Raw genomic sequence first — 13,686 nt, forward strand, 5'->3', positions numbered from 1 at the left:
AGGCAAAGTCAGGAGGGAAGGGGTAACAGAGTGACAAAAAAGAAGACACTATTAAAACAAATACATACTGAACAAATCTATCCTATGCTATGCGCTATATTCTTTTAGTTATTAAGTCAACAGATATGTAACATTTTCCTCCAGCATGTGTTAGAAGCACTGGTTCCCAGTTCTTTTAATTCTTATCAAGAGACCGAAGTGCATACTTCATCATAACAGCGGTGACTTTAATCAGTGGGCACCACTGTGCACCAGACATCAATAACAGAAACAGATGAAACAGAACAGCAGGAAATTCAGCACCCTAGTCAAAATGCTTATCCATATTTTTAAGTGCAAAACTTTTTCTAGAACTGCTAGCAAACACAATGGTCAGCAAGATGAGATCTCAGAGTGATGATCATTTTAATTGAAATTAATCTCGTTATATGTATTTTCATTTCTATTTTACATGTTTTTGACTGTATTTGCAGAAAATAAAAATACAGGCATCTGTGTGTTCTTTTCTTCACAGATTTAATACACTCCCTGTGCAGGTCACTTCAACTACGGGCAAAATTCAAGGAGTGAAAAAATGTCACATTTAATTAGGACTACCAAGATAGCCATGGTGAGGTACACTCCTCTGAAGTCATTGTGACAAAATTATACACATTTCATATTGCTTAAAAAAGGCTATACTCTGAACTATACTTATATGAATCCAGAGCACTCCACTGGAGAGACTGAAATCCAAGTCTGTCCTAAAGCATGCCTCTCATTCTGTAATTTTCTGGAGAGTAGGTTCGCAAACGATATACAATGGAATAAACAAGAAAATAACTCCAACACCAACAGCAGAGTTATTTGTGATATATAACTACAGGAATGAAACCAGAATCCTATCCTCAGAATTACAAATATTCCTGCTGAGTCTCTTTTTCATGGGATAGAAACAGATGGTTGATGCATCAAGGCCAGATTTTAATCTCAGCTGCAATCATGTAAGTCTGAAGCTGTTTTGCTGAAGTCTTTGCAGGGGCCTGTTTTCACAATAGAAAGTCGTCAGTGGGTTAAGGTATTCCCAATCCCTGGCTTGGTTTCACTGGCATGCTGTCCCCTCGGGGATTTGGCTTAAAATAAAACAATTAATAAAACATGACTTTTTCAACTTGGATCAATTCCCTGATTTAATCCACAAAACTGCCTCCCAACCACTTGCACCAGCACAACGTGGAGGGTGATGTCCCATGACAAACACCAGAGCAACTGGGACAGGAATACTATTTAGCCAACAAACATGAAACTGTAGCCTCAAGAGGTTACCAATGATCAGAGAACTAACACAGTTACGTAAAGCAAGAACTCAGGCTGGTAAAGGGAGAGAATAAGTTAGAGGTTACATTAATAAATTAGAGGTTTCTAAATTGTGTACACTTGATGGAACTTGCTGTGGTCTAGAGCTCATTGGGAACTGGATAAAGTAACTTACAGCCATTAGCAATTGTTTTTTACAACCTCAAGGATACAAAGACTGGAAATAGGTAACAACCATGCTGGTTTGCACAGGGAGAAAGAGGAGCTGATAGTCATTTTAACCCAACTTATGTGTAGGTAGTCAATGGGCAGGGCAGTCATACTTTTTCGAACACATTTGGCCATCTCTGTAGCGTTAGCACTGGCATTTTTGTAGCTGTGTGGTAAGCCAGGTCAAGGAACTGATTTGTTTGAAAACTCTCCCCACCTCCCTCTCTATCCCTCTCCTCACCTCCCTCTCTATCCCTCTCCTCACCTCCCTCTCTATCCCTCTCCTCCCAGCTGCATCAGTTCTGTTGGATCAAATCCTTAATTTTACTTGGTATGTGACTGTGCGGACATCAATGCCACACAAGAAAAAGGAACAAGCAAATGATGTGCAGGGACGAAAACAGCCCAGCCCAAGCTTATTTTGGTAACATAATCGCACAATCATACCAGCAGCTGCCTAGCCTAACTCAGCTCAACAAATAAGCACATAAGATATTTATAAACCCAGCATCTAATAAAGAGAAAAGCAAGAGCTAGGATACATTTGTTGAGATAAATCAGGTCAGGCCAACCTAATTTCCAGCTATGACAAGTAACAGGCCTCTTAGCAAGGACAGAAGTAGCACCCATGCTATAATTAAACGTCACTTGGATTCTGCCACTATTTTCTGTGACAATCTTGTAAGTCAGGTAGGGTAACACGGCCTGGACAAGTAACTGCTACACAGGCAGGCTTAGAGGTTAGTTCTCGTGACTGAAGCCAGAAGGTAACATGATGAATCTACATGTGAAATACCAACAAAGTCAAATGAAAATACCATCAACAAAGCGGAGATAACCATTTCAGTGTTATTATATGGGAGCAATATTTCAATATAGTCAGGAGCTAGAAATAACAGACTTTCTTTATACTACTTTCATTTGTAAGAGAGACATAATGACTAAGAAACTGACAGAGTTATACTTCCTGTGTTTGGTCAACTGGCATTTCTTTTTTCTTGGTTTATAATTCAACTGTCTTAGAACTGTGCCATTTCTGGTATTGCCTCCGTGTAATTGGGATTGATACAATCATGGGAATCCAGCAGGAAAGAGCTAACATAGAAGTAGGACTTCTGTTTCTGCCACAATAACTAAACTTCATGTTTTAAGCAATAACTGAACTGACATACCCACTGGAGTCTACTTCTCTTAAAAGCAGCTATATTCTTGGTTATATAGAAAAGTACCTACATTTTATGGTTTAAATAAGACTTTTTAACTATTCCACTATTTTTAAGTACTTTAACACATTTAGTCTTTCATATAAATAGGCATTTTTTTCTATTTTAATTTAAAAGAGCCATTGTGATTGCTATATTAATATGGCTGGTGTATTTCTTCACATGCAGATTTAGTTCTTTCCATCACATTTCTAAAATATCTGAGGAAATTTTATCTAAATTATAAGTAATACCATCCACTTAAGCCTAGAGTGAACTCAAAGATTTTTCCAATCACTACATTAGAAACTTTTGTCTCTGGAAATGGAGAATATCTTCTGGAGTTGACATGTATGTTGCAAATCTGTGATATGAGTTTGTTATCTCTGCTTTTTTATATTTCTCAAAAGAATGTCAAAAAAAGTCTGTTCTTGTAGCATTTAATTTTCTTTCTTTCAAATAATTCTCCATAGTCTTTCTGTATGAGCATAATCATAGAATCATAGAATCATAGAATGGTTAGGGCTGGAAGGGACCTTCAAAGGTCATCTAGTCCAACCCCCCTGCAAGGAACAGGGATATCTCCAACTAGATCAGGTTGCTCAGGGCCTTGTCCAACCTGGCCTTGAACGTCTCCAGGGATGGAGCATCCACCACCTCTCTGGGCAACCTGTTCCAGTGTTCTACCACTCTCATGGTAAAAAATTTTTTCCTAATATCCAACCTGAACCTACCTCCCTCTATTTTAAAACCGTTACCCCTTGTCCTATCATAACTGGCCCTCCTGAACAGCCTCTCCCCATCTTTCCTGTAGGCCCCCTAATAACAATTAATAATTGAATAATTACAGCTCAGTTTATTTTTCTTTGTTTTCTTGTTAAATCATCACTTGAATTCCAATTTCTTTAACATAGGATTGGTCAATCAGTTATTTTTGTGCCATATCTTCTGATCTATCTTGACTATTAAGTGGTATATGGGTCATATTTGACCTCAGCACTATTTAAAGCTATATAGCTATTTGATCTGAATCATTTGTGAGTCTGACTACATTTAAGCATTTTGCATACTAAATACAGCTACATTTAAGTTTTTTTTTTTAATGTAAATATCTCTACAGTAACAGTTGAATATTTTAAGCCCTACTCACTGTACATTAAAAACCAGAGAAGATGATCTAAAACTCCCCTGAATATCACACTTTGTTAAACCCATCAGAAATTCAGTGTTCTAGCTACTTTCCCCCTTGGTTGGTCCGATAAATGCAGTAATCTGCAAGGATATTACCATGACACAAAACAGTTTTGAGTAGACATAATTACTGTGGCTAAGAAAAAGATCCCCACAAAGCTTCCACAAACGGTATAAGGACGAGCAGGTCTAATGTAAACTTACATATTAACAGCTGAATACATGCATCCTCGTACCATTGTGTTGGATCTGTGTTAATCTTTGAAGTGGAACAAGCTACAAGATAAGAAAGGTAACTTAGCTGAAGAGATTTCCACCAGTAAATGTGCTGCTAAATATCTCCCAGATACATAAAAGTTTTGCAAAATAACGTGTTTTTATATTGTACACATGCTATATTCTGTAGAGTGACTGTGAGTGATAGCATATCCCATTAGTCACATGAGATGTATTCAAACTGCTTTCTCTATAAAATCAGGATGTCCCTGCCAGCTCATCGTTTACCAAGCAGCCTTCTCACTGGGGTTGCTTTCTTAGGTCTGAGTCACTTGTTGTGGGTGAGGTTTTGCATATGAAAGTACCTCCAATATCAGAAAAAATGTCTCCAACATGAAACCCACAACTAAGCAATATGTACCATTCCTTTCAAAATACCCAGTTGTTAATTTTTCACTGGTGCACACTACTCTCTGTGATAGAAACCAAATTAATACAAGGGCTGGCAATTACATAGTGATCTTGTACTGCGAAATGATACTTTCGGTTTTGCCGGCCCTATGAAAATAGCTTTTCTTTACTATTCAATTTTGCACTGATATGTGTGGATGAAGAACCAAATCTTTTCTGAGTATCATTTCATATCACCTCTTTCTGCCCTGCACATACTCGTGAGTTGAAACCTAAAAAACCTTTGGAGACCAGAGCAACTACAGTAACAAAACTTCACATCTGTCCACGTCTGCAGCACACAGAGCCTGCAACTCCTCCCCGTGGCACAGTGGTGAGCGCGGTCTGCAAACGCCTTCCATTTCCATGGATCAGAATCCACACAGGAGACCGACAGGAGAGCAATCTCTGACTTTCTCACAGCATATGAGCTCTGTCACTACCATGTAGCAGGGAAATAACACATGGAGCTGACACAAGATGGGTGTCAATTCCAAGGTAAAAAGCATGGTCCCATGTTGATTACAAGTTCCCCAGCCACAGTCACAACAAAGCATGATTCTCACAGAGATACGAAAGTGCACTCACAGTGTCTACTTTTCTGAGAGCAAAAAACAGGGTGTAACCCAGCTCCTGCTCTGTTCACCCTAGAACATTTCTGTTGCAGGTTAGTGAGGAGGATCAGGAGCTTTAAGCCTCTACCATCTCTCCAGACTTCATTCGGCAAGAAGTTAGACCCAGCCTTATGCAGCTGGCACTCACACGCTGCCATTTCTCACTTCATTCCACTGACAATCTAGAGGGATCAATTCAGCAAAACATTACTCACCAATTACACCAGTTTCTAAGGAATTTACTTGGAAAATGCATGAACTGCACCACCACTTGGTCAAGCCACTGGTTCTGCTCACAAAGCTCTCTTTTCCCTTTACCAGTGTTGCCTCATTTTATGTTGCATTAGTAAAGAAAAACAATCTTCTGAACACTGTTTTCTAACCATGAACCTGCCTTGCACCCTTTCACTTTAACTAATGACAGCAGAACTGGTATTTCCCGTTTGCAAGGTAATATGAATAAAACTGGCAAACATTTTATCTTAGAGAACCATACAAATCTCCCATGAAATACTGTGTTTCAGCAGTTGTGTTTCAGAACGTCAGGATTTCACCCACGCATAGTTTTTTTCCTGTTAACTGGCCTATACAATATCGTATTTTTTTTAATCCTGTAACTTCTGGCGTCTCCTGCAGATGAAGAGTGCGAGTACACTGCTGTTTTTATGTTGCCTGAAGCCACATCAAAATAATTAACAATTATGTTGCACTCAGCAATTATACTTTTCAAGGGCTGTGCAAACATTAATTCAGTCTTCGTGAATCTCGGGTTTTACAACTTAAATCAGGTCACGCCTAGTTAGTACTCTGATTGGACACCTTCCCTCCTGCCCCTGCCAGATCCCAGAAGTTCAGAAAGGAATTATTTGAGAGATCCAACAGATGGTGCTATCCAAAAAAAGAGAAAACCGTTTCAGAATACAAACTTTCAGAAGATTAAAAAGGCTCTAATTTTCATGGATTTAAACTGAGCTTGTTTTTGTCAATGCCAGTTTTAAAAGCTTCTTGAAACAGTAAGAAACCTATGTTTTTGTTTGGGAAGCCAACAACAAAGATTAACAAACAAAATACAAAAATTTTGATTAAAATGTTTGAAAAAGAACCATCCCCTCAAAATATCAACACAGAGTTTGGGGGGTGGGGGGGAAGGCAATTTACTTCACTGGTTATTTTGGGGTTTGATCTACAGTTATTCTTGTAACAATTCATGATGGCATCACTTCCTGAGCACCATTGACAAGTTGGAGATAACGCTGATACTGGCACCATCAGGTGTTCTCTTTCATATGAAGTACAAACCCAACATCTGAACCACTACCGAGTTCCCTCAATGTTTTGGATAGTGATATCAATGGAAATAGTAACATTAATTATTAGTAGGTTTTGTGTTCCACCTGACTTCTTCTACAATTCAAAATTATAAAAACACAAGGATGGGAAACATGCAGTGCTGTTCCTAAAAACCCACCCACAAAACCAGTCCAATGGATTTAAAATCAACATATTTTTAAAGTTATCACAGGAAATTTCAGATTTTGTCTTATTCAGCAATTTAGACTGCTGGTAATTTCTCTCTCTGGTTACTCATGTTTACTGCATAGAGCAACCTATGCCAATCACCATACACCTAATGTCATACACTTTGATAAAAAATGAAATGGTTAATAGAGATGACAGTTAAGTTACTGTCATTAGATCTGCAAGTTGATACTGCATTTAGATTTCTGACCTCCCAGAGATGGAAGTGCAAGCTTGCAGAAGGGTAAAGGAGCTTCAGTACAACACTTGGTATTTGGTTTCTGTTTGTGCTTCCAGATGACTCCATACAGCTTTAGAACTGCCCATATTTTAAGCTGATGAGGATCACATACAAATTGGAAAAGGATGGAATTTCAGAGTTTTTCTTTGTAACTATATGATGAGGTTCTCAGTTATTCCAAGGGGTTTTAATGTGAATGAGATGGAAATCCTTACAGCTGATTTTTGCTTTAATGAAAACCTAAATTCTGGAGCACAGATGGCAGTTGAAAAAAAAAGAAGAAAAAGAAACAGCATGACAACCTAATGTAAGGCAACTCACTCCAGTCCTTGGATTCAGTAATTTTAAAGTGTTTTCCAATATTGTTCTATTTTACTAACAGTTCCATTGTAACAGGAAATGAGACGAGACTAATAAACAGCTTTTGTATGAAGTTAATACTTCTTAAACTGACCCTTAGATGAAGATATCTATGCAGATGCAATTCGTTATGGTTTCTGGGTTATATTATATGGCTCATTTAATTCCAGCCATAAAGTTTTATATTGTCATATATTTTATTCTATTTTATTAAAAACAAAGCTGAGTTAAAACATCAGGCACATGATTTTGTCTCTTTTGAAAATCTGAAATAAGAGGTGTGAAATTCTGCCATTCTTACTCACTTTCAAACTTTCAGAATCCAGTTTTTGCTTTGCCTCAAAAGCCAGACTTGTCCGAATAACTTGCAATCACAAAGTTTTCCAGACACACAGGTTGGAAAACTAAAGTGCTTTTAACAGCTGCGTCCCAAGTTCAGAATGTAGGTCTCTGCATGCTTTGTTAGCCCTGAGGAGGGAAGCAGGGACTTGAACATTTTGGCTATGTCTTCCACTGTTTGCCTTTTACTGTCACAGCGGCTGCTGCTGCTGCTGCTAAGGATGACATCTGATGTTGACATCAGACATTGGGGAGATAGAACAGACTTTCAATATCTGCACTCAGTCACTGCGAGAAAAAGCCTTGACAAGAGTCACCACAAAAGGAGAGAATCTCCTCCTTCTCCTCAGCCTTCCATCACCCCCTCCTGCAAACACCGGAAAGCTTCAGAGAAAGGCAGGCTAATGAGTCACCCTTAAGCCCCACCTTTAATTCATTTATGCTCTACCTCAGGGGAGTCTCTCTGCAAGCACAACTGATAATGTAAATAAATCATTTTTATTTTGAAAAAAAGTGATATTTATTGGAGTCATTCTAAATATTGTAAGCAAGCAACCACACACTGACATTTCTGATTGTTTCCAACCGAAAAGCTGCCTACATCAAAGGAAGAAAACATGAAGAGAAAGAGATAGTGGTAGCCCTGTAACCCACTTCAGTTTTAACAAGTTAAAGAGAGAACTACCACATGATTATTTTTAATGCCCTATACTTATTATGTGAAAATACATTGAATACAGGAATTCCTCAGGTATAGAAGTACTCAGAGAGCTTGATGCTGCAATCCTTATGTCTCTTATACAGAATCTACCTACATGAGTCCGCTACTCACAATGGATCAAGTAATATTTATCTATGAGCATTGTTCAACACAGGATCAGCTAGGCTCTGATCAAGCTTTAATTTCTTAATTATTAAACTTAATTAAAAACTAAAAAGGCAACCACTGTAAAATGCTTGAATTTACTAATGTTAAGTCTTGTTTAACCACATTCAGTGTTAGTATGATATAAAGCCTATATGAATTGGAAGGCTTCCTAATAATTCTGTAAAATGTAAAATACTAAGTACTTCAACAACATAACAATGCTCATCCTAATAAGAATGAAAGGAGTTAGGCACATGAAGGAGTCAGAAGAAGGAGTTTTTGCAGCAGCATGGTAAGCATATGCTCTATCCTCTCCAAAAAGCCATTGTTCAAGCTATCTGGTGAGGCAGGCTGCTGGACTTGGTGTTGACAGCTGCAACAGATTTATTGTCCTTCAAATTTATGACAGCTGCAGCAAAACAAAGAAGTATGTCAGTATTTTAAATTATCCATCTTTTCCCATTCTCAAAAAGTATTTCAGCACTAGTTAAAGTTTCAAGTCCTCTGACATTTTTTAATATCTCTCAATTCATCATCTCTCTTCAGTACTCACACATGTATTTCCAGTCAGGACAGGTACACAGTTCTGCTGCACATCATTCAGTCTAAAAATTCAACATTTGGTGATAAGCCAAAGAGACTTTTTTTTTTTTTTCAGAGAGAACTCTAGTTTTCTTTTGAGAGAGAACAGGAATGAAAGGGGAATCCCAGAAATTCCCCTCCCATTAGCTCTGTGCTTGAAGTATTATTAACACTTTCACTTTCTCACTCCTACTCTCACCATTTGAATCTGGGTCATAACAGCATGCCTACCCTTCAGTACCCTGAGTGGGTGGTTGTTTTGGCTGGCGCTAAGGCATATTCGCTTTGTGACACAGAGTGCCCTTATGGTGACACATACCTGTCCTTTTCAGTTGCTTTTTATACTTTTTTTTTTTTTAATCAACTCATTTATTACAAAAGACAGAGAGTGGAATTTGTGTTATTCAGAATCCACATTGTTTTAACAATGTGAGAAAGGAAATCCCACAAAATATTTTAGTCTATTCTTTTCACAACACTGGAGTATTCCCTATAGCATGTTTTGGTTTTTTTTTTTTCCCTTTCCAGATAGCTTTTCCTTACTAAAATAGGGTAATACATGCCCTACCCTCAAACACTACAATGCATGCTTGAAGTCTCAGGTTGAGCCTCTAGTACTACAGTCTTTGATCCCAGCTGAAGGATCTGAAGAGAGCTAGAATTAAATTATAGTAGGAATTAAATTCAGTTAGTGCCAGACTGCCTATCTAAAGAAAGTGTCAGACCCATAAGAACTCCTGTATGAAAAGAAAAAATGGACCGAACAAATATGTGAAGGAAGCCCTATCTTCAAATTTCCCTGAATTTTAGACCAATAAGAGCAAGGCTTTGGAGCAGGAAAGGTTTAAGTTATGTGCAGCAGAATGGGAATGACACCTGTAGATTTATGCCTTTTCAAACTAGTGAAGTCTCTTATTGACTCTTCATGTATCTGGTCGTGATACTTCTTTCTATCCAATTTGAGGGGTGGAAAAAGTCTGAAAGCAAATAATTCTGGGCTTTTAGAAAAGGAGCAGAAAGATTATATACTATTTTTGCAAATTAAAACATCTGTGGTTCTGAGTATGCTTCTAATGAAGACAAAGAAGAGAGATTATTCTGCACTGTTCTGTTCTACCTTCTCAGTTGTTGTGAAATGGTCATTAACTAATTGACAAATCTTCTAAACAGCTGCTATTTTAAAATTTCTTTAAAATCAGTACCAACAACCTATTCAAAGTAGTTCACATCTGGTTTTTTAGCTAACATACCAAGTAGAGACAAATTATTGCTTGTGTGGTTATTATGTACAATATTAAAACATAATTCTAAAATAATATAAATGTGTGTACTGTTTGCTTTTACTGCTATCCTCACAAAGCAAACATAACATTTGCAACCTGCATAATTAGCACCGGGGCTGTTCTTTCTAAATTGCAAGTGAGTATCTCTATGCCATCTTTTTTCTTTGAATCCAATTAAAGCTAATGCGTACTGCCCTACAAGAATTTGCAAGCTGTACCAAGAAATAATGCAGTGTTAGTTTTGTAATTTAGTGCACAGGGCACATTTGTGCTAAAGCTCTGTAAACTGGGCCCGTGGTCAAAAGGAGCAATTAGCACTTTGTTAGTATGCAATGATGTACTAATCTACACAGTCCCCAAAAGCAATTGTCTATTCCTTTTGCCCTCATATAGGAATATTCTACAGTGTGCACCACTCTGCCCCTAAAACAGCCCATCACAGCACAGTTGCTGTAAATCAGATTTCCTGTGATTAGAACCTACGTATAAATTAGAATTTATTTATTGGAAAAAATCGTGTTATATCATTAATCCCTTTTTCTGTGTTAAGATAGCTGCATAGTTCTCTGAAAGTGTTAAACAACTGTAACTATTCTGTTAAAGCATAAAAGGGGGTCAAATTTAGGTGACAGAATATTTCCATCTGAACCTCCTCTAAAGGTTGCTCTTAACTAAAAATAGACTGCTGCAAGCCATGATCTCCAGGAAAATAAGCCTGGTGCTAAAAGTGGCTGGATGGTAAAAATCGTAGAAGTTACTAATAACACTGACAACTGTCAGAAACAGTGGACCAAAACCTACTATTCAGTGAGTATTCCACATCCCCCTCTTGTGGCTGATATGTAAAAGATGTGAATTTATCACAGGTATCAGCTAAATTATCTTTTAATATAGAAGCGCTTTGTGATAGTGACCAGAGATGGTCCACAGTGAGGGCTGCAAAAATCAAGGTGGAAAACAAGGCAGCATATTGCCAAGCATCTGAGAGTGACTAGTGCTTGTTGTTAAAGGCCTGGTTTCAAAGGCTATTTTCCAAAAATCAGGCTCATTATAAGAGACCTCAGCTGGGGCACCCATCAGTCAAAACACCTTCAGCCACTAACCATTTTGGAAAATCTTGGCACTGCAATATGTTCCTACCTGTTTGGGGGGTACACACTAAGCATCCTCTCCTCCCTGTATCATTTGCCTAGAAGCAAGCTAAGACTATGGTTTCGTATTTATCCAGTAAAACTTAGAAGGCCGACAGCATCTACCACAGTTTCCAAAAGGAATATGGAAACTAGGATGTTAGCTTCCTCAGAGGAAATGTAAGGCATATTAAGGAGACATAGCACCTCCATAATAGCAAAATGCTACACAATTAGGATGAGTTGAACATCACTATTCAGCTAGGTAATATGGAAGTTCAATCCTCAAATGAGAGAATAAAAAGAGAAAGCTCTATGTACTAACTGCACAGTCAGTAGCTTCGACAGAATGATCCTACATGGGGATCTCTAAATAATAAGATATCCTTCATAGTCACTGCCCACATACCTGTCTCTGATCTTACTGCAAAACAGCTCTTTGGCTCTTCAGAGTAGGAGAACAAAAGGCACATTCTGGACTTTGACAGAAGAAAGAGAAGAACAATGAAAAGGAGGTTTATGTAGTTGTAGGAAGCTGTCAGAGCTTTTCTCCTTTGCTTTCCATTACATCTGCCATTGGTATGAATTCGGTTCAAAGAGCTTCTGGTTTCCATTTCCCTTTTTTTTCCCCTCTCTTTGTTTCCAATGGGAAAGGAAGGAAGAAAAGAGGCATATGAATGAGGAAATGATAACTCAAAAATGTCACTGCAAAATAAATTTTCTACATTTAATTTTTCAGGGGTAAAAAATTAAAAATTAGCATTTTTGTGAGAAATGTAATTCCCTCTCCTCTCCCCCAATCCTTTTAACAGTTTAGATTGGCTGTTCTCTTGATAAATATTCTGTTCACTTACTGGGGAGACAGTCAACAATTCCATTGCTTCTGACAAGAAAACTTCACCTCCACAGAACTGGCCCCATGATACTTTTCTTTTACTTAGGAGACCTAGATACTAGCTTCTCAGTATTTGCCATTTTGGTATCAAAAGCAGAAGCAATTTGAAGAAATATTACAAATATCTTTACATTCTCTACTTGAAACACTGTATAAACTAGCATACTCCTTCTAATCTTCTCTCCCTTTAACAAGTTAGAAGTCATAATATCCCTCAGGGAGATGAAAGACAGACATTTGAAATGGTGGTCAAGGAGATGGAGAGTCTCTTGTAGCTTAGGATGAAACTATTTAGATCAACTTTTAGTGTATAGTAAACTCTAACATCATCTAATTTATTAATGGGTCTGTTACACAGCAATATGGATCTACTAAGGTCATATCAACTACTTGTCCTCCTCATTCACTTGTGCAAGCAGGAGTACCTGATTCATTTGATTTCCTCCATCTGTCTTTCTGTTTTCCCAGTTCATCTCTCCAGGACACCACCTTTTGCGAAGAATGCTTTAAATTTGCTCTGGAAAGAAAATATAGTTGCTTGGATGTTATCCAACATGGTTAGGCATAGCAAACATTTCAGAGGTTCTTTGCTTGGTTTGCATTTAAGCTGCAAAGGTTTATGCAGAAAGGTTTATGCAGCTGTCTGAAATATTTGTAACAGTACTGAATTAGTTTTCAGTTAGTTCATTTAGCTTTCATTGTCAATGAGTTTTGTAACAGAGCAGTGGTAGGTGAGGAGTAGATAATATGTTAACAAGAAGACTGTTCCTGTCTCTACTTAGTGTCAGCACCTGCCATTTGGGATTCTCTCCAAAATTTGTGTTCTGTTTGTGACAATACTGAAAAACAATGAAGAGAGTTACTGGGATTTCTAGTTCTACTTGTCTACACTTACATTTCTGGATTTAGCAAGTGAATAAAGAAAAAGAAATGAGCATACGGAACTGCAAGTTTTCGGATATGTTATCCACAGTGGACAGAAATAAGATCCTGCCAAAGATTTAGCATTTGAACAGATTGTTTAATATGCATGCAGGAAAATCTAAACTGATTATGTTCCAAAAATATTTTTTTAAATATGACTTCGCTGAAAATTGTGAATTGCTCATCTGCTTAAATGTGGTTCTTTAAGAATAAAATAACATATTTTAATATATGTTGCTATTATGCTGTTATAAACATTGGAAATGATTAACACTGGAAGAGTATTAAAAATTTAAACTGTTTCACCATCTGTGCTGTTTGTTTATTTTTCACATTTCATTCAACTTGGACAGTGAAAACAGATTCG

The sequence above is a fragment of the Tauraco erythrolophus genome, chromosome 7 (assembly GCF_009769465.1).
Source record: "Tauraco erythrolophus isolate bTauEry1 chromosome 7, bTauEry1.pri, whole genome shotgun sequence".
Classification (NCBI taxonomy): domain Eukaryota; kingdom Metazoa; phylum Chordata; class Aves; order Musophagiformes; family Musophagidae; genus Tauraco; species Tauraco erythrolophus.